We start from the raw sequence: 20,210 nt of genomic DNA on the forward strand, positions 1-20,210 counted from the left end.
AATTGCCACAGGGTTGGTGCAGTGGGTGCCATTAGCATCTTCTCTACACATGTATCCAATCTCCACATCAACCATGGTTTAATTTTGGCTCTTTGATTTTACAGGTGCTCTTTGCTGTGCTATGGTAACCAGTGTTGTTGAGCAACTGTTCAGACTTCAGACTTCAGAATTCAGACCAAGCAAATTGGCTTCAGACTTCAGTTCGTTAGGTATTTACCTGCTTGGCTCCACCGTTACCTCCCCTCCCTTCCTACTGAAAGTCCGTCAAATTTTCCGCTCCGCTCGCCGGCAATCGGCTCCCCGAGCCTTCCAATTGCCACAGGGTCGGTGCAGTGGGTGTAGGGGATCGTAGCAGAAATTTAAAATTTTCTACGCATCACCAAGATCAATCTATGGAGTAATCTAGCAACCAGGGGAAGGAGAGTGCATCTACATACCCTTGTAGATCGCTGAGCGGAAGCGTTCAAGAGAACGGGGTTGAAGGAGTCGTAGTCGTCGTGATCCAAATCACCGGAGATCCTAGTGCCGAACCGACGGCACCTCCGCATTCAACACACGTACAGCCCGGTGACGTCTCCCATGCCTTGATCCAGTAAGGAGAGAGGGAGAGGTTGCGAAAGACTCCGTCCGGTAGCAGCACAACGGTGTGGTGGTGGTGGAGGAGCGTGGCAATCCCGCAGGGCTTCGCCAAGCACCGCGGGAGAGGAGGAGGACTTGGGAGAGGGGGAGGGCTGCGCCCGAACTTGGGTGCGGCTGCCCTCCCACCCCCCACATATATATAGGGGCAAGGGAGAGGGGGGGCGGCCCCCTTAGATCCAATCTGAGGAGGGGGTGGCGGCCAGGGGGGTTGCCTTGCCCCCCAAGGCAAGGGGGCGCCCCCCTTTAGGGTTTCCCCCCAAACCCTAGGCGCATGGGCCCTAAGGGGGAAGGCGCCCAGCCTACTAAGGGGCTGGTCCCTCTCCACAAACAGCCCATAGGGCCCTCCGGGGCAGGTGGACCCTCCCGGTGAACCCCCGGAACCCCTTCGGTGGTCCCGGTACAATACCGGTAACCCCCAAATTATTCCGGTGACCGTATGATGACTTCCCATATATATATCTTTACCTCCGGACCGTTCCGGAACTCCTCGTGACATCCGAGATCTCATCCGGGACTCCGAACAACATTCGGTAACCACATACAAACTTCCTTTATAACCCTAGCGTCATCGAACCTGAAGTGTGTAGACCCTACGGGTTCGGGAACCATGCAGACATGACCGAGACAACTCTCTGGCCAATAACCAACAGCAGGATCTGGATATCCATGTTGGCTCCCACATGTTCCACGATGATCTCATCGGATGAACCACGATGTCGAGGATTCGATCAATCCCGTATTCAACTCCCTTTGTCTAGCGGTATTGTACTTTCCCGAGATTCGATCGTCGGTATGCCGATACCTTGTTCAATCTCGTTACCGGCAAGTCTCTTTACTCATTCCGTAACACATCATCCTGTGATCACCTCCTTGGTCACATTGTGCACATTATGATGATGTCCTACCGAGTGGGCCCAGAGATACCTCTCCGTCACACGGAGTGACAAATCCTAGTCTTAATTCGTGCCAACCCAACAGACACTTTCGGAGATACCCGTAGTGGACCTTTATAGCCACCGAGTTACGTTGTGACATTTGGTACACCCAAAGCATTCCTACGGTATCCGGGAGTTGCACAATATCATGTTCTAAGGAAATGATACTTGACATTAGAAAAGCTTTAGCATACGAACTACATGATCTTTATGCTAGGCTTAGGATTGGGTCTTGTCCATCACATCATTCTCCTAATGATGTGATCCGGTTATCAACAACATCCAATGTCCATGGTCAGGAAACCGTAACCATCTATTGATCAACGAGCTAGTCAACTAGAGGCTTACTAGGGACATGGTGTTGTCTATGTATCCACACATGTATCTGAGTTTCCAATCAATACAATTCTAGCATGGATAATAAATGATTATCATGAACAAGGAAATATAATAATAATAACTAATTTATTATTGCCTCTAGGGCATATTTCCAACAGTCTCCCACTTGCACTAGAGTCAATAATCTAGTTTAGATCGCCATGTGATTAACACTCACAGGTCACATCGCCACGTGACCAACATCCAAAGAGTTTACTAGAATCAATAATCTAGTTCACATCACTATGTGATTAACACTCAATGAGTTCTGGGTTTGATAATGTTATGCTTGTGAGAGAGGTTGTAGTCAACGGGTCTGCAATATTCAGATCCCTATGTATTTCGCAAAACTTTATGTCATATCGTAGATGCCGCTACCACGTTCCACTTGGAGCTATTCCAAATTATTGCTCCATTATACGTATCTGGTATCTCTACTCAGAGCTATCCGGATAGGTGTTAAGCTTGCATCGACGTAACTCTTTACGTCAAACTCTTTATCACCTCCATAACCGAGAAACATTTCCTTATTCCTCTAAGGATAATTTTTGACCGCTATCTAGTGACCCACTCCCGGGTCACCTTTGTACCCTCTTGCCAGACATGTGGCAAGGCACACATCAGGTGCAGTACAAAGCATGACATACTCTATAGAGCCTATGGCTAAGGCATAGGGGACGACATTCATCCTTTCTCTTTCTTCTGCCGTGGTCGAGCTTTAAGTCTTAACTTCATACCTTACAACTCAGGCAAGAACTCCTTCTTTGATTGATCCATCTTGAACACCTTCAAGAGCATGTCAAGGTATGTGCTCATTTGAAAGTACTATTAAGCGTTTTGATATATCCTCATAGATCTTGATGCTCAATGTTCAAATAGCTTAATCCAGGTTTTCTATTGAAAAACACCTTTCAAATAACCCTATATGCTTTCCAGAAATTCTACATCATTTCCGATCAACAATATGTCAACAACATATACTCATCAGAAATGCTATAGTGCTCCCACTCACTTCTTTGGAAATACAAGTTTCTCATAAACTTTGTATAAACCCAAAATCTTTGATCATCTCATAAAAGCGTATATTCCAACTCCGAGATTCTTACTCCAGTCCTTAGAAGGATTGCTGGAGCTTTGCATACTTGTTAGCATCTTTCAGGATTGACAAAACCTTTTGGTTGTATCACATACAACCTTTCCTCGTCGAGGAACAATGTTTTGACATCCTATCTGCAAGATTTCATAAATTATGCAGTAACTACTAATATAATTTCAACAGACTCTTAGCATCGCTACGAGTGAGAAAGTCTCCTCGTAGTCAACTCCTTGAACTTGTCGGAAAATATCTTAAGGACAAGTCGAGCTTTCTTAATGGTGACACTTACCATCATTGTCCGTCTTCCTTTCAAAATCCATCTGTACCCAACAGCCTTACGACCATCAAGTATTTCTTCCAAAGTCCATACTTTGTTTTCGTACATGGATCCTCTCTCGGATTTTATGGCCTCGAGCCATTCGTCGGAATCCGGTCCCACCATCGCTTCTCCATAGCTCGTAGGTTCATTGTTGTCTAGCAACATGACTTCCAAGACAGGATTACGTACCACTCTGAAGCAGTACCTGTCCTTGTCGTCCTACGAGGTTTGGTAGTGACTTGATCCGAAGTTTCATGATCATTATCATCAACTTCCACTTCAATTGGTGTAGGTGCCATAGGAACAACTTCATGTGCCCTGCTACACACTAGTTGAAGTGATGGTTCAATAACCTTATCAAGTCTTCACCATCCTCCCACTCAATTCTTCCGAGAGAAACTTTTCCTCGAGAAAGGACCCGTTTCTAGAAACAATCTTTCGCTTCCGGATCTGAAATAGGAGGTATACCCAACTATTTTTGGGTGTCCTATGAAGATGTATTTATCCGCTTTGGGTTCGAGCTTATCAGGCTGAAACCTTTTTCACGTAAGCATCGCAGCCCCAAACTTCCAAGAAACGACAGCTTAGGTTTCTCTAAACCATAGTTCATACGGTGTCATTTCAACGAATTACGTGGTGCCCTATTTAAAGTGAATGTGGTTGTCTCTAATGCCTAACCCATGAACGATAGTGGTAATTTGATAAGAGACATCATGGTATGCACCATGTCCAATAGGGTGCATCTATGACGTTCGGACACACCATCACACTATGGTGTTCCAGGCGATATTAGTTGTGAAACAATTTCCACAATGTCTTAATAGTGTACCAAAGCTCGTAACTCAGATACTCATCTCTATGATCATATCATAGACATTTTATCCTCTTGTCACGAGGATCTTTTAACTTCACTCTGAAATTACTTGAACCATTCAATAATTCAGACTTGTGTTCATCAAGTAAATACACTCAGTATCTACTCAAATCATGCGTGAAGTAAGAACATAACGATATCCACTGCGTGCCTTAGCACTCATTGGACTGCACACATCAAAATGTATTACTTCCAACAAGTTGCTTTATTGTTCCATTTTACTAAAAACGAGGCTTTCAGTCATCTTGCCCATGTGGTACGATTTGCATGTCTCAAGTGATTCAAAATCAAGTGAGTCCAAACGGTCCATTTGCATGGAGTTTCTTCATGAATATACACCAATAGACATGGTTCGCATGTCTCAAACATTTCAAAACGAGTGAGTCCAAAGATCCATCAACATGGAGCTTCTTCATGCGTTTTATACCAATATGACTTACATGGCAGTGCCACAAGTAAGTGGTACTATCATTACTATCTTATATCTTTTGGCATGAAAATGTGTATCACTACGATCGAGATTCAATAAACCATTCTTTTACGTGCAAGACCATTAAAGGTATCATTCAAATAAATAGAGTAACCATTATTCTCCTTAAATGAGTAACCGTACTGTGATAGACATAATCCAATCATGTCTATGCTCAACGCAAACACCAAATAACAATTATTTAGGTTTAACACCAATCTCGATTGTAGAGGGTGTTGGGGAACGTAGCAGAAATTCAAAATTTTCCTACGTGTCACCAAGATCTATCTATGGAGAAACCAGCAACGAGGGGAAGGAGAGTGCATCTACATACCCTTGTAGATTGCTAAACAGAATCGTTCAAGAGAACGGGGTTGAAGGAGTCGTACTCGTCGTGATCCAAATCACCGGATATCCTAGTGCCGAACGGACGGCACCTCCGCGTTCAACACACGTACAGCCCGATGACGTCTCCCATGCCTTGATCCAGCAGGGAGAGAGGGAGAGGTTGAGGAAGACTCCATCCAACAGCAGCACAACGGCGTGGTGGTGGTGGAGGAGCGTGGCAATCCCGGAGGGCTTCGCCAAGCACCGCGAGATATGAGGAGAAAGAGAGGTAGGGCTGCGCCAACAGGAGAAGTACTTTGTGTGTTGGGCTGCCCCTTTGCCTCCACTATATATAGGGGGAGAGGGTGGCTGCGCCCCCACCTAGGGTTCCACCCCTAGGGGCGGCGGCCAGCCCTAGATCCCATCTAGGGGGCGGCCAAGGGGGGGAGGAGTGCCTCCCAAGTCAAGTGGAGGCCCTCCCCCTTAGGGTTTCCCCTCTCCCATGCACATGGGCCTTGGGGGGGCTGGTGCCCCTGTCCCATTAAAGCTAGGGCACCCCCTTACAGCCCATGCTGCTGTATTGGACGTGGTGGAACATTTTCCGGACCTCCGGACCCCTCCGGAATCCTCCGGAACCTTCCGGAAGCTTCCCGGTACAATTGCGGAAAAACAGAACTTTTCCTGGAACCCGAACAACAACTTTCCATATATAAATCTTTACCTCCGGACCATTCCGGAAGTCCTCGTGACGTCTGGGATCTCATTCGGGACTCCGAACAACATTCAGTAACCACATACAAACTTCCTTTATAACCCTAGCGTCATCGAACCTTAAGTGTGTAGACCCTACGGGTTCGGGAACCATGCAGACATGACCGAGACGTTCTCCGGCCAATAACCAACAGCGGGATCTGGATACCCATGTTGGCTCCCACATGTTCCATGATGATCTCATCGGATGAACCACGATGTCAAGGACTCAATCAATCCCGTATACAATTCCCTTTGTCTAGCGGTATTGTACTTGCCCGAGATTCGATCGTCGGTATCCCGATACCTTGTTCAATCTCGTTACCGGCAAGTCTCTTTACTCGTTCCGTAACACATCATCCCGTGATCAACTCCTTGGTCACATTGTGCACATTATGATGATGTCCTACCGAGTGGGCCCAGAGATACCTCTCCGTTTACACGGAGTGACAAATCCCAGTCTCGATTCGTGCCAACCCAACAGACACTTTCGGAGATACCTGTAGTGCACCTTTATAGCCACCCAGTTACATTGTGACGTTTGGTACACCCAAATCATTCCTACGTTATCCGGGAGTTGCACAATCTCATGGTCCAAGGAAACGATACTTGACATTAGAAAAGCTTTAGCATTCGAACTACACGATCTTTGTTCTAGGCTTAGGATTGGGTCTTGTCCATCACATCATTCTCCTAATGATGTGATCCCGTTATCAACGACACCCAATGTCCATGGTCAGGAAACCGTAACCATCTATTGATCAACAAGCTAGTCAACTAGAGGCCTACTAGGGACATGGTGTTGTCTATGTACCCACACATGTATCTGAGTTTCCTATCAATACAATTATAGCATGGATAATAAACGATTATCGTGAACTAGGAAATATAATAATAATAACTAATTTATTATTGCCTCTAGGGCATATTTCCAACAGAGGGAGCGTGCGATGCTTGATCACATCAACCTTGGAAACACTTCCAACACATATTGTCGGCTCACATTTAGCTAGTCTCCGTTTATTCCGTAGCTTTTATTTCGGGCTACTAACACTTAGTACCCGAACCGGTATCTAATACCCTGGTGCTACTAGGAGTACTAGTAAAGTACACATTAACATAATGCATATCCAATATACTTCTATCGACCTTGCCAGCCTTCTCATCTACCAAGTATCTAGGGTAATTCTGCTCCAGTGGCTGTTCCCCTTATTACAGAAGCACTTAGTCTCGGGTTTGGGTTCAACCTGGGTTTCTTCACTAGAGCAGCAGCTGATTTGCCGTTTCGTGAAGTATCCCTTCTTGCCCTTGCCCTTCTTGAAACTAGTGGTTTCACCAACCATCAACAATTGATGCTCCTTCTTGATTTCTACTTTCGCGGTGTCAAACATCGTGAATATCTCAAGGATCATCATATCTATCCCTGATCTGTTATAGTTCATCACGAAGCTCTAGTAGCTTGGTGGCAATGACTTTGGAGAAACATCACTATCTCATCTGGAAGGTCAACTCCCACTCGATTCAACTGATTGTTGTACATCCGAACTGTTATAGTACATCCGATGAGTACAACATTCAGTTCAATCGAGTGGGAGTTGATCTTCCAGATGAGATAGTGATGTTTCTCCAAAGTCATTGCCACCAAGCTACTAGAGCTTCGTGATGAACTATAACAGATCAGGGATAGATATGATGACCCTTGAGATATTCGCGATGTTTGACACCGCGAAAGTAGAAATCAAGAAGGAGAATCAATTGTTGATGGTTGGTGAAACCACTAGTTTCAAGAAGGGCAAGGGCAAGAAGGGATACTTCACGAAACGGCAAATCAGCTGCTGCTCTAGTGAAGAAACCCAAGGTTGAACCCAAACCCGAGACTAAGTGCTTCTGTAAACAGGGGAACAGCCACTGGAGCAGAATTACCCTAGATACTTGGTAGATGAGAAGGCTGGCAAGGTCGATAGAAGTATATTGGATATGCATTATGTTAATGTGTACTTTACTAGTACTCCTAGTAGCACCAGGGTATTAGATACCGGTTCGGTTACTAAGTGTTAGTAGCCCGAAATAAAAGCTACGGAATAAACGGAGACTAGCTAAAGGTGAGCCGACGATATGTGTTGGAAGTGTTTCCAAGGTTGATGTGATCAAGCATCGCACGCTCCCTCTGTTGGAAATATGCCCTAGAGGCAATAATAAATTAGTTATTATTATTATATTTCCTTGTTCATGATAATCGTTTATTATCCATGCTATAATTGTATTGAAAGGAAACTCAGATACATGTGTGGGTACATAGACAACACCATGTCCCTAGTAGGCCTCTAGTTGACTAGCTCGTTGATCAATAGATGGTTACGGTTTCCTGACCGTGGACATTGGATGTCGTTGATAACGGGATCACATCATTAGGAGAATGATGTGATGGACAAGACCCAATCCTAAGCCTAGCACAAAGATCGTAGTTCGTATGCTAAAGCTTTTCTAATGTCAAGTATCATTTCCTTAGAACATGATATTGTGCAACTCCCGGATACCTTAGGAATGCTTTGGGTGTACCAAACGTCACAACGTAACTGGGTGGCTATAAAGGTGCACTACAGGTATCTCCGAAACTGTCTGTTGGGTTGGCACGAATCGAGACTGGGATTTGTCACTCCGTGTAAACGGAGAGGTATCTCTGGGCCCAGTCGGTAGCACATCATCATAATGTGCACAATGTGACCAAGGGGTTGATCACGGGATGATGTGTTACGGAACGAGTAAAGAGACTTGCCGGTAACGAGATTGAACAAGGTATCGGGATACCGACGATCGAATCTCGGGCAAGTACAATACCGCTAGACAAAGGGAATTGTATACGAGATTGATTGAGTCCTTGACATCGTGGTTCATCCGATGAGATCATCGTGGAACATGTGGGAGCCAACATGGGTATCCAGATCCCGCTGTTGGTTATTGACCGGAGAACATCTCGGTCATGTCTGCATGGTTCCCGAACCCGTAGGGTCTACACACTTAAGGTTCGATGATGCTAGGGTTATAAAGGAAGTTTGTATGTGGTTACCGAATGTTGGTCGGAGTCCCGGATGAGATCCTGGATGTCACGAGGAGTTCCGGAATGGTCCGGAGGTAAAGATTTATATCTGGAAAGTTGTTGTTCGGGTTCAGGGAAAAGTTTGGTGTTTTCCAGTATTGTACCGGGAAGCTTCCGGAATGTTCCGGAGGATTCCGGAGGGGTCCGGAGGTCCGGAAAATGTTCCACCACGTCCAATACAGCAGCATGTGCTGTAAGGGGGCGCCCTAGCCTTAATGCGCATGGGAGAGGGGAAATCCTAAGGGGGAGGGCCTCCACTTGACTTGGGAGGCACTCCACCCCCCCTTGGCCGCCCCCTAGATGGGATCTAGGGCTGGCCGCCGCCCCTAGGGGTGGAACCCTAGGTGGGGGCACAGCCCCCCCTCTCCCCCTATATATAGTGGAGGCAAAGGGGCAGCCCAACACACGAAGTCCTTCTCCTATTGGCGCAGCCCTACCTCTCTTTCTCCTCGTATCTCACGGTGCTTGGCGAAGCCCTGCTGGATTGCCACGCTCCTCCACCACCACCACGGCGTTGTGCTGCTGCTGGACAGAGTCTTCCTCAACCTCTCCCTCTCTCCTTGCTGGATCAAGTCATGGGAGACGTCACCGAGCTGTACGCGTGTTGAACGCGGAGGTGCCGTCTGTTCGGCACTAGGATCTCCGGTGATTTGGATCACGACGAGTACGACTCCTTCAACCCCGTTTTCTTGAACGCTTCCGCTTAGCGATCTACAAGGGTATGTAGATGCACTCTCCTTCCCCTCGTTGTTGGTTTCTCCATAGATAGATCTTGGTGACACATAGGAAAATTTTGAATTTCTGCTGCGTTCCCAACAGTGGTATCAGAGCTAGGTCTATTGCGTAGATTCTTTGCACGAGTAGAACACAAAGTAGTTGTGGGCGTTGATTTTGTTCAATATGCTTACCGTTACTAGTCCAATCTTGTTTCGACGGTATTGTGGGATGAAGCGGCCCGGACCGACCTTACACGTACACTTACATGAGACAGGTTCCACCGACTGACATGCACTTGGTGCATAAGGTGGCTAGCGGGTGCCAGTCTCTCCCACTTTAGTCGGAACGGATTCGATGAAAAGGATCCTTATGAAGGGTAAATAGCAATTGGCATATCACGTTGTGGTTTTGCGTAGGTAAGAAACATTCTTGCTAGAAACCCATAGCAGCCACGTAAAACATGCAAACAACAATTAGAGGACGTCTAACTTGTTTTTGCAGGGTATGCTATGTGATGTGATATGGACAAGATGAATGTGATGAATGATATGTGGTGTATGAGATTGATCATGTTATTGTAATAGGAATCACGACTTGCATGTCGATGAGTATGACAACCGGCAGGAGCCATAGGAGTTGTCTTTATTTATTGTATGACCTGCGTGTCATTGAACAAACTCCATGTAATTACTTTACTTTATTGCTACCCGGTAGCCATAGTAGTAGAAGTAATAAGTTGGCGAGACAACTTCATTGAGACACGATGATGGAGATCATGGTGTCATGTCGGTGACGATGATGATCATGGAGCCCCGAAGATGGAGATCAAAAGGAGCAAAATGATATTGGCCATATCATGTCACCATTTGATTGCATGTGATGTTTATCATGTTTATGCATCTTATTTGCTTAGAACGACGGTAGTAAATAAGATGATCCCTCATTAAAATTTCAATAAAGTGTTCCCCTAACTGTGCACCGTTGCGAAAGTTCGTCGTTTCGAAGCACCACGTGATGATCGGGTGTGATAGATTCTTACGTTCACATACAACGGGTGTAAGCCAGATTTACACACGTGAAACACTTAGGTTAACTTGACGAGCCTAGCATGTACAGACATGGCCCCGGAACACAAGAGACCGAAAGGTCGAGCATGAGTCGTATGGTGGATACGATCAACATGAAGATGTTCACCGATGATGACTAGTCCATCTCACGTGATGATCGGACACAGCCTAGTTGACTCGGATCATGTAATCACTTAGATGACTGGAGGGATGTCTATCTGAGTGGGAGTTCATTAGATGAACTTAATTATCCTGAACATAGTCAAAAGCCCTTTGCAAATTATGTCATAGCTCGCGCTTTAGTTCTACTGTTTAGATATGTTCCTAGAGAAAATATAGTTGAAAGTTGACAGTAGCAATTATGCGGTCATTAGAAAGCTTATGTCCTTAATGCACCGCTCGGTGTGCTGGACCTCGAACGTGGCCTGTGGATGTTGCGAACATCTGACACACACGTTTTGATGACTACGTGATAGTTCGGTAATGTTAAACGGCTTAGAATTGAGGCACCAAAAACGTTTTTGAAACATCGCGAAACATATGAGATGTTCTGAGGGCTGAAATTGGGATTTCAGGCTCGTTCCCACGTCAAGAGGTATGAGACCTCCAACGAGTTTTCTAGCCTACAAACTAAGGGAGAAGATCTCAATCGTTGAGCTTGTACTCAGATTGTCTGGTTACAACAATCACTTGAATCGAGTGGGAGTTAATCTTCCAAATGAGATAGTGATGTTTCTCCAAAGACATTGCCACCAAGCTACTAGAGCTTCGTGATGAACTATAACATATCAGGGATAGATATGATGATCCTTGAAGTGTTCGCGATGTTTGACACCGCGAAAGTAGAAGTCAAGTAGGAGCATCAATTATTGATGGTTGGTAAAACCACTAGTTTCAAGAAGGGCAAGGGCAACAAGGGATACTTCATGAAACGGCAAAACAGTTGCTGCTCTAGTGAAGAAACCCAAGGTTGAACCCAAACCCCAGACTAAGTGCTTCTGTAATGAGAGGAACGGACACTGAAGCGGAACCACCCTAGATACTTGGTAGATGAGAAGGCTGGCAAGGTCGATAGAAGTATATTGGATATACATTATGTTAATGTGTACTTTACTAGTACACCTAGTAGCACCAGGGTATTAGATAACGGTTCGGTTGCTAAGTGTTAGTATCTCGAAATAAAAGCTACGGAATAAACGGAGAGTAGCTAAAGGTGAGCCGACGATATGTGTTGGAAGTGTTTCCAAGGTTGATGTGATCAAGCATCGCACGCTCCCTCTACCATCGAGATTGGAGTTAAACCTAAAATTGTTATTTGGTGTTTGCGTTGAGCATAGACATGATTGGATTATGTCTATCGCAATATGGATATTCATTTAAGGAGAATAATGGTTACTCTATTTATTTGAATAAATACCTTCAATGGTCTTGCGCCTAAAAGAATGGTTTATTGAATCTCGATCATAGTGATACACATTTTCATGCCAAAAGATATAAGATAGTAATGATAGTACCACTTACTTGTGGCACTGCCATGTAAGTCATACTGGTGTAAAACGCATGAAGAAGCTCCATGTTGATGGATGTTTGGACTCACTCGTTTTTGAAAAGTTTGAGACATGCGAACCACGTCTATTGGTGTATACGCATGAAGAAACTCCATGGGGATGGATCGTTTGGACTTACTTGATTTTGAATCACTTGAGATATGCAAATCATACCACATGGGCAAGATGACTGAAAAGCCTCGGTTTCAGTAAGATGGAACAAGTAGCAACTTGTTTGAAGTAACACATTTTGATGTGTGCAGTCCAATGAGTGCTGAGACATGTAGTGAATATCGTAATGTTCTTACTTCACGGGTGATTTAAGTAGATACTGAGTGTATTTACTTGATGAAACACAAGTCTGAATTGTTGAATGGTTCAAGTAATTTCAGAGTGAAGTTAAAAGATCATCGTGACAAGAGGATAAAATGTCTATGATATGATCATAAAGATGAGTATCTGAGTTACGAGCTTTGGCACGCTATTAAGACATTGTGGAAATTGTTTCACAATTAATACCGCCTGGAACACCATAGTGTGATGGTGTGTCCGAACATCATAGTTGCACCCTATTAGATATGGTGCGTACCATGATGTCTCTTATCGAATTACCACTATCGTTCATGGGTTAGGCATTAGAGACAACCACATTCACTTTAATAGGGCACCACGTAATTCCGTTGAGACGACACCGTTTGAACTATGGTTTGGAGAAACCTAAGTTGTCGTTTCTTAAAAGTTTGGGGCTGCGACGCTTATGTCAAAAAGTTTCATCGTGATAAGCTCGAACCCAAAATGGATAAATACATCTTCATAGGACACCCAAAACAGTTGGCTATACCTCCTATCTCAAGATCCAGAAGCAAAAGTAATTGTTTCCAGAAACGGGTCCTTTCTCGAGGAAAAGTTTCTCTCGAAAGAATTGAGTGGGAGGATGGTGGAGACTTGATGACGTTATTGAACCATCACTTCAACTAGTGTGCAGCAGGGCACAGGAAGTTGTTCCTGTGGCGCCTACACCAATTGAAGTAGAAGCTTATGATAGTGATCATGAAGTTTCGGATCAAGTCACTAACGTACCTCGTGGGGTGACAAGGATGCGTACTACTTCAGAGTGGTACAGTAATCCCGTCTTGAAGGTCATATTGCTAGATGAACCTACGAGCTATGGAGAAGCGATGGTGGGCCCATATTCCAACAAATGGTTAGAAGCCATGAAATCCGAGATAGGATCCATGTATCAGAACAAAGCATGGACTTTGGTGGACTTGCCCGATAAGCAAGCCATTGAGATAAATGGATCTTTAAGAAGAAGACGGACGTGGACGGTAATGTCACCGTCTATGAAGCTCGACTTGTGGCGAAGAGTTTTTCACAAGTTCAAGGAGTTGACTACGATGATATTTTCTCATCCGTAGCGATACTTAAGTCCGTCGGAATCATGTTAGCATTAGCTGCATTTATGAAATCTGGCAGATGGATGTCAAAACGAGTTTCCTTACCAGTCTTCGTAAGGAAAGGTTGTATGTGATACAATCAGAAAGCTTTTGTCGATCCTAAGGATGCTAAAAGGTATGCTGGCTCCAGCGATCCTTCTAAGGACTGGAGTAAGCATCTCGGAGTTGGAATGTGCACTTTGATGAGATGATCAAAGATTTTTGGTTTATACAAAGTTTATGAGAAACTTGTATTTCCAAAGAAGTGAGTGGGAGCACTATAGAATTTCTGATGAGTATATGTCGTTGACATATTGTTGATCAGAAATGATGTAGAATTTCTGGAAAGCATACAGGGTTATTTGAAAGGTGTTTTTCAATAGAAAACCTGGATTAAGCTACTTGAACATTGAGCATCAAGATCTATAAGGATAGATCAAACACGCTTAATGGTACTTTCAAATGAGCACATACCTTGACATAATCTTGAAGGTGTTCAAGATGGATCAGTCAAAGAAGGAGTTCTTGCCTGAGTTGTAAGGTATGAAGTTAAGAGTTAAAGCTCGACCACGGCAGAAAAGAGAGAAAGGACGAAGGTCGTCCCCTATGCCTTAGACATAGGCTCTACAGTATGCTATGCTGTGTACCGCACCTGATGTGTGCCTTGCTACATATCTGGCAAGAGGGTACAAAGGTGATCAAGGAGTGGATCACCAGATAGCGGTAAAAATTATCCTTAGAGGAATAAGGATATGTTTCTCGGTTATGGAGGTGATAAAGAGTTCGATGTAAAGAGTTGCGTCGATGCAAGCTTAACACCTATCCGGATAGCTCTGAGTAGAGATACCAGATACGTATAATGGAGCAACAATTTGGAATAGCTCCAAGTGGAACGTGGTAGCAGCATCTATGATATGACATAAAGTTTTGCGAAATACATAGGGATCTGAATATTGCAGACCAGTTGACTACAACCTCTCTCACAAGCATAAACATGATCAAACCCATAACTCATTGAGTGTTAATCACATAGTGATGTGAACTAGATAATTGATTCTAGTAAACTCTTTGGATGTTGGTCACATGGCGATGTGACCTGTGAGTGTTAATCACATGGCGATGTGAACTAGATTATTGACTCTAGTGCAAGTGGGAGACTGTTGGAAATATGCCCTAGAGGCAATAATAAATTAGTTATTATTATATTTCCTTGTTCATGATAATCGTTTATTATCCATGCTATAATTGTATTGAAAGGAAACTCAGATACATGTGTGCGTACATAGACAACACTATGTCCCTAGTAAGCCTCTAGTTGACTAGCTCGTTGATCAATAGATGGTTACGGTTTCCTCACCATGGACATTGGATGTCGTTGATAACGGGATCACATCATTAGGAGAATGATGTGATGGACAAGACCCAATCCTAAGCCTAGCACAAAGATCGTAGTTCGTATGCTAAAGCTTTTCTAATGTCAAGTATCATTTCCTTAGACCATGAGATTGTGCAACTCCCGGATACCGTAGGAATGCTTTGGGTGTACCAAACGTCACAACGTAACTGGGTGGCTATAAAGGTGCACTACAGGTATCTCCTAAAGTGTCTGTTGGGTTGGCACGAATCGAGACTGGGATTTGTCACTCCGTGTAAACGGAGAGGTATCTCTGGGCCCACTCGGTAGGACATCATCATAATGTGCACAATGTGACCAAGGGCTTGATCATGGGATGATGTGTTACGGAACGAGTAAAGAGACTTGCCGGTAATGAGATTGAACAAGGTATCGGGATACCGACGATCGAATCTCGGGCAAGTACAATACCGCTAGACAAAGGGAATTGTATACGGGATTGAGTGAGTCCTTGACATCGTGGTTCATCCGATGAGATCATCGTGGAACATGTGGGAGCCAACATGGGTATCCAGATCCCGCTGTTGGTTATTGACCGGAGAACATCTCGGTCATGTCTGCATGGTTCCTGAACCTGTAGGGTCTACACACTTAAGGTTCGATGATGCTAGGGTTATAAAGGAAGTTTGTATGTGGTTACCGAATGTTGTTCGGAGTCCCGGATGAGATCCTGGACGTCACGAGGAGTTCCGGAGGTAAAGATTTATATATGGAAAGTTGTTGTTCGGGTTCCGGGAAAAGTTCAGTTTTTTCCGGTATTGTACCGGGAAGCTTCCGGAAGGTTCCGGAGGATTCCGGAGGGGTACGGAGGTCCGGAAAATGTTCCACCACGTCCAATACAGTAGCATGGGCTGTAAGGGGGCGCCCTAGCCTTAATGGGCCACGGGCACCAGCCCCCCAAGGCCCATGCGCATGGGAGAGGGGAAACCCTAAGGGGGAGGGCCTCCACTTGACTTGGGAGGCACTCCTCCCCCCCTTGGCCGCCCCCTAGATGGGATCTAGGGCTGGCCGCCGCCCCTAGGGGTGGAACCCTAGGTGGGGGCACAGCCCCCCCTCTCCCCCTATATATATTGGAGGCAAAGGGGCAGCCCAACACACGAAGTCCTTCTCCTGTTGGCGCAGCCCTACCTCTCTTTCTCCTCATATCTCACGGTGCTTGGCGAAGCCCTGCTGGATTGCCACGCTCCTCCACCACCACCACGCCATTGTGCTGCTGCTGGACGGAGTATTCCTCAACCTCTCCCTCTCTCCTTGCTAGATCAAGGCATGGGAGACGTCACCGGGCTGTACGTGTGTTGAACGCGGAGGTGCCGTCTGTTCGGCACTAGGATCTCCGGTGATTTGGATCACGATGAGTACGACTCCTTCAACTCCGTTCTCTTGAACGCTTCCGCTTAGCGATCTACAAGGGTATGTAGATGCACTCACCTTCCCCTCGTTGCTGGTTTCTCCATAGATAGATCTTGGTGACACGTAGGAAAATTTTGAATTTCTGCTACGTTCCCCAACACTAGCACCTTACTAGTAGCGTTGTTCCCCGCGCTACTGATAAGCTTTAAACACGCGCTACTGCTAGGGTTTTCCATAGTAGTGCTAGTTAGTTAAAATTAACCCTCTATTAACCCCACTATCAATGACATGTAGGACCCAGCTGTCCGGTTGGACCTGGACCAGCTGGGTTGACCACTGACGTCATGCTGATGCAATAACTTCATTTTTTATTTAATAATTAATTCAAAAAATGTTTAAAACTTTGGAAATTAATATAAAATAATTAATTCAAATAATTTATACATGAAAATTGCTCAGAAAAAAACAACAAATCCGATATGCATTCCATTCATCTGACACACCCCTCTAACACTGCAAACATGGATCCTTCCCCTCTCTTTCATCTGTCCAGAAAATGTCAAACGCCGGGAAAACATCCCCAGATGTTTTCCATCTTCGTCTGTAATGTGTATTACTCCGTTAGGTCACCTCTAGCACTGCATTTGGTCATGTCATGCATCGTGATGCAACTGTTGCTTTATATTTATTATTTTCCCCCCTCCTATCTCCGATAAACACCGATACTGACTATGCTGCCGGGTAAGACTACGCCCTTGACGTCCAGCCACTTGCAGCAGAGCTTCCAGGCAAGCAAACCCCGTTTGATCATTCCTATATCGCCCATTCTATTCTCTCTCATGCTTGCATTAGATTTTTCTACTGTAAATGATTGCTCTTATTCTAATGCATAGCTTGACTTTGTAACCTGCTTTTGTACCTTACCTACTTATCCTACATGCTTAGTATAGGTTGGTTAGTAATCCATCAGTGACCCCACACCTTGTCCCAGTTGCCCCGGCTTCATCACCGATGAGTCGATCAACGTGATCGACGTCTAGGGCCCGACACATCACCTCGCGACCTTTAGTTGTACCACTCTGCAAAGCTACTACCGAGTGTCGTGGGTGATACCTCGTAACGCACTCCTGATGATAACTCTGTAGTGTAGCTAATCGGTCGTGGTCTATCGAGGGTGATTCCTCCTTTACCACTCCCGATAATGAATCTATCGTGCAACACCTCAAGCATGAACCATCGAGGGTGAGTCCTCCAAGTTCACCTTGATGATTACATCAGGTGGATTCCATCGAGGGTGATTCCTCGGATTCTCCCTTGGTGTTTTGGACACACGATTACTTTGACTTTACCACGAAACCATGTTAAAGACGGGTCGGCCCCGAGCGATACCCGCGAGAGTTACTGAAGTTGGGTTGACCTGGAGGGTACCCGTGAGATAATTATGAGGGACAGCCGGGTAGGCAGACCGCCCCAAAGAGGGCTGGGCCTGGCCCTTGCCATAAGTCCTTGAGACGGGGCGACAGTAGCACTGATCGTCATCGCGCGCTCCCAAGACACTAATGCATTTGGATATGTAATCCGAATAGGCCTCTGGCCTTTTCGCACTGACACCATGCGGGAATAAGCATGGGCACTCTATGTCATATGTTTCTTCAGAAAGCTCGCAGACGTCACTGATGGAGCGGCACGCGCTCGGGTGATCCGCGTAAGCACCTTCTTTGTATAAAGAGGTAGCCAGGACTGATCTCGGTCGTCCTCGCAACATGCAGGAGTGCTACGGGCGATGGGCTCAAGACCCCCGCGCACTTAGGGTGTAGACCGGCGTGTTGGCCTCTCTGTTGAGTCTAGGTAGTGTATGATCTGATGGTTTTCCCGGCCGGAGTTAATCAAGCGTGTTGGGTAAGTTTGTGCACCCCTACAGGGAAGTATATCTATTTGAATAGTCGTGTCCACGGTAATGCACACTCGGAGTTGTATCCCGGTCTATACAAATAGAACTGGATACTAGAGATGAAATGGATATGTTGGCTGTGGGATTGCTTTCTTGCAGGGAGTTGAGAAAGGATCTCTTATAGTTACTAAATAAACTTGCTACTTATAATATGCTAATATGTACGCTTCTAATGTTGCAAGATGCTTCAACATGTTAGTCTTCGATAGGCTAGGATTTCCCTCTATTCTGGCATTTCTGCAGTTCAGTCCAAAAATATAGCCTCGTTCCTTTGATACTGATACATACTTAGTATAGTTCTGATGTAAGTCTTGCGAGTACTTTGGATGAGTACTCACGGTTGCTTTGCTACTCATTTTCCCCCTGTACCGAATTGCTGCGATCAGATGACAGATCCCAGGAGCAAGATGCCACTGCCGACAACTACTACTACCCCGATGGTGCCTACTACTACGTGGAGACCACAGACGACCAGGAGTAGTTAGGAGGCTCCCGGGCAGGAAGCCTTGCCTTTTCTATCGTTGTTGCTTTTGTGCTACACTTCTTAAGGCAGACTTGTTTATCTTATGTATGTACTTAGATATTGTTGTTTTCGCTGACTCGTTTGTATTCAAGGTTATGTATTCGAGCCCTTGAGGCCCCTGGCTTGTAATATAAAGCTTGTATGACTTTAATTTGTGTTTAGAGTTATGTTGTGATATCTTCCCGTGAGTCCCTGATTTTGATCGTGTGCATTTGGATGTATGATTAGTGCACGATCAAGCGGGAAAGTCACACACTACACGGGGCTTTCCTTTGCTTCTTCCACTTGAACGCCTCCTTGACAATGCTAATTCTGGACAAGTAGTCAAAGAGGTGTTATGAGCCCTCGAGATCCGCATGCAGTCACACCACTAGGGGGTATCAATGCTGATTTCGATGATTTTTGTTCACGTTGGTGGCAAATATCAACATGCATCGCGAAAGCCAACAACCTCTAGAGGCTCGACAAGGATGTCGATAAGGAGGTGGATTAATTTTTCTAGAGAAGTTGATCTGTCGTATTGTGGATCAAAAACTACAAGCCATTTGTTATGGATATAATCCTACCAATACTGCAGTAGTGTGTATGTGGATACAATCGTATCTATCGATCAATACAGATGGTAGTATGCACAAGGGTTTATATAGGTTCAGGCCCTCCCCAATGGAGGTAATACCCTTCTTATGTAGTGTTCTTAGCTAGCTCTTGGCGTAAGGTAAAAATTGTGGATATCCAACCTTCAGCCCAGTGCTTCCCTCCCGTTGGGAGGGGTAACATAAATTTAAATGCACATTATTTTCTCTCCTGTTACAACGCATAGGCATATGTGCCGGGAGGGGTTACATAATAGGCTGGTATAAATGCTATTCCTGGCCTCATGCATGGCCGACTGTTGCTGGTATTAATGTTATTCACGCATTTTCCATTGTGGCACACGTCAGGCCGCGTTGTTGGTTCAGGTGCAGTGGTCTGGTTTCCACCTTCCTTGGCGACCTGGGAAGATGCAGAACCAGTCCATTCGTATTTCCCCCGTGCGTCAAAGTTAAAGGGAGGAGGAATGTGAAGGAAACAACCATGACACAAGACCAAGACCCAGGCAAAGAGAGACAACAAGCCCAACCCACGGATTCATGGCCCAGACTTGGTGCCGCTGCTGCTACTTTAGTCTAGTGGGTGTAGTGCGTAGGGTTATCGTTCGACCACTTTGTAAAGTTCGCTGTTGGGCGAGATCCGTTATTCCACGTCTTGGCTCTATCTCCCCGATCCCCTTTCTCGCTGAAGAACCCTTGCCACCAAATTGTATCCTAGATCTGGTGATTGT

The 20,210-nt window shown here is 45.3% G+C and overlaps 1 long non-coding RNA gene across 2 annotated transcripts in view; it reads left to right on the forward strand.

Moving 5' to 3' along the window:
- LOC123162135 (uncharacterized) overlaps positions 1-19,068 on the forward strand; it is a 20,595-nt gene extending 1,527 nt beyond the window's left edge. For both annotated transcript variants that reach the window (XR_006481062.1, XR_006481061.1), the window contains 2 exons: positions 105-209; positions 18,753-19,068. This is a non-coding gene — a long non-coding RNA (uncharacterized lncRNA). The remainder of the gene's footprint in view (positions 1-104; positions 210-18,752) is intronic.
- Positions 19,069-20,210: the final 1,142 nt, after the last annotated feature.

The sequence above is a fragment of the Triticum aestivum genome, chromosome 7B (assembly GCF_018294505.1).
Source record: "Triticum aestivum cultivar Chinese Spring chromosome 7B, IWGSC CS RefSeq v2.1, whole genome shotgun sequence".
Taxonomy (NCBI): Eukaryota; Viridiplantae; Streptophyta; class Magnoliopsida; order Poales; family Poaceae; genus Triticum; species Triticum aestivum.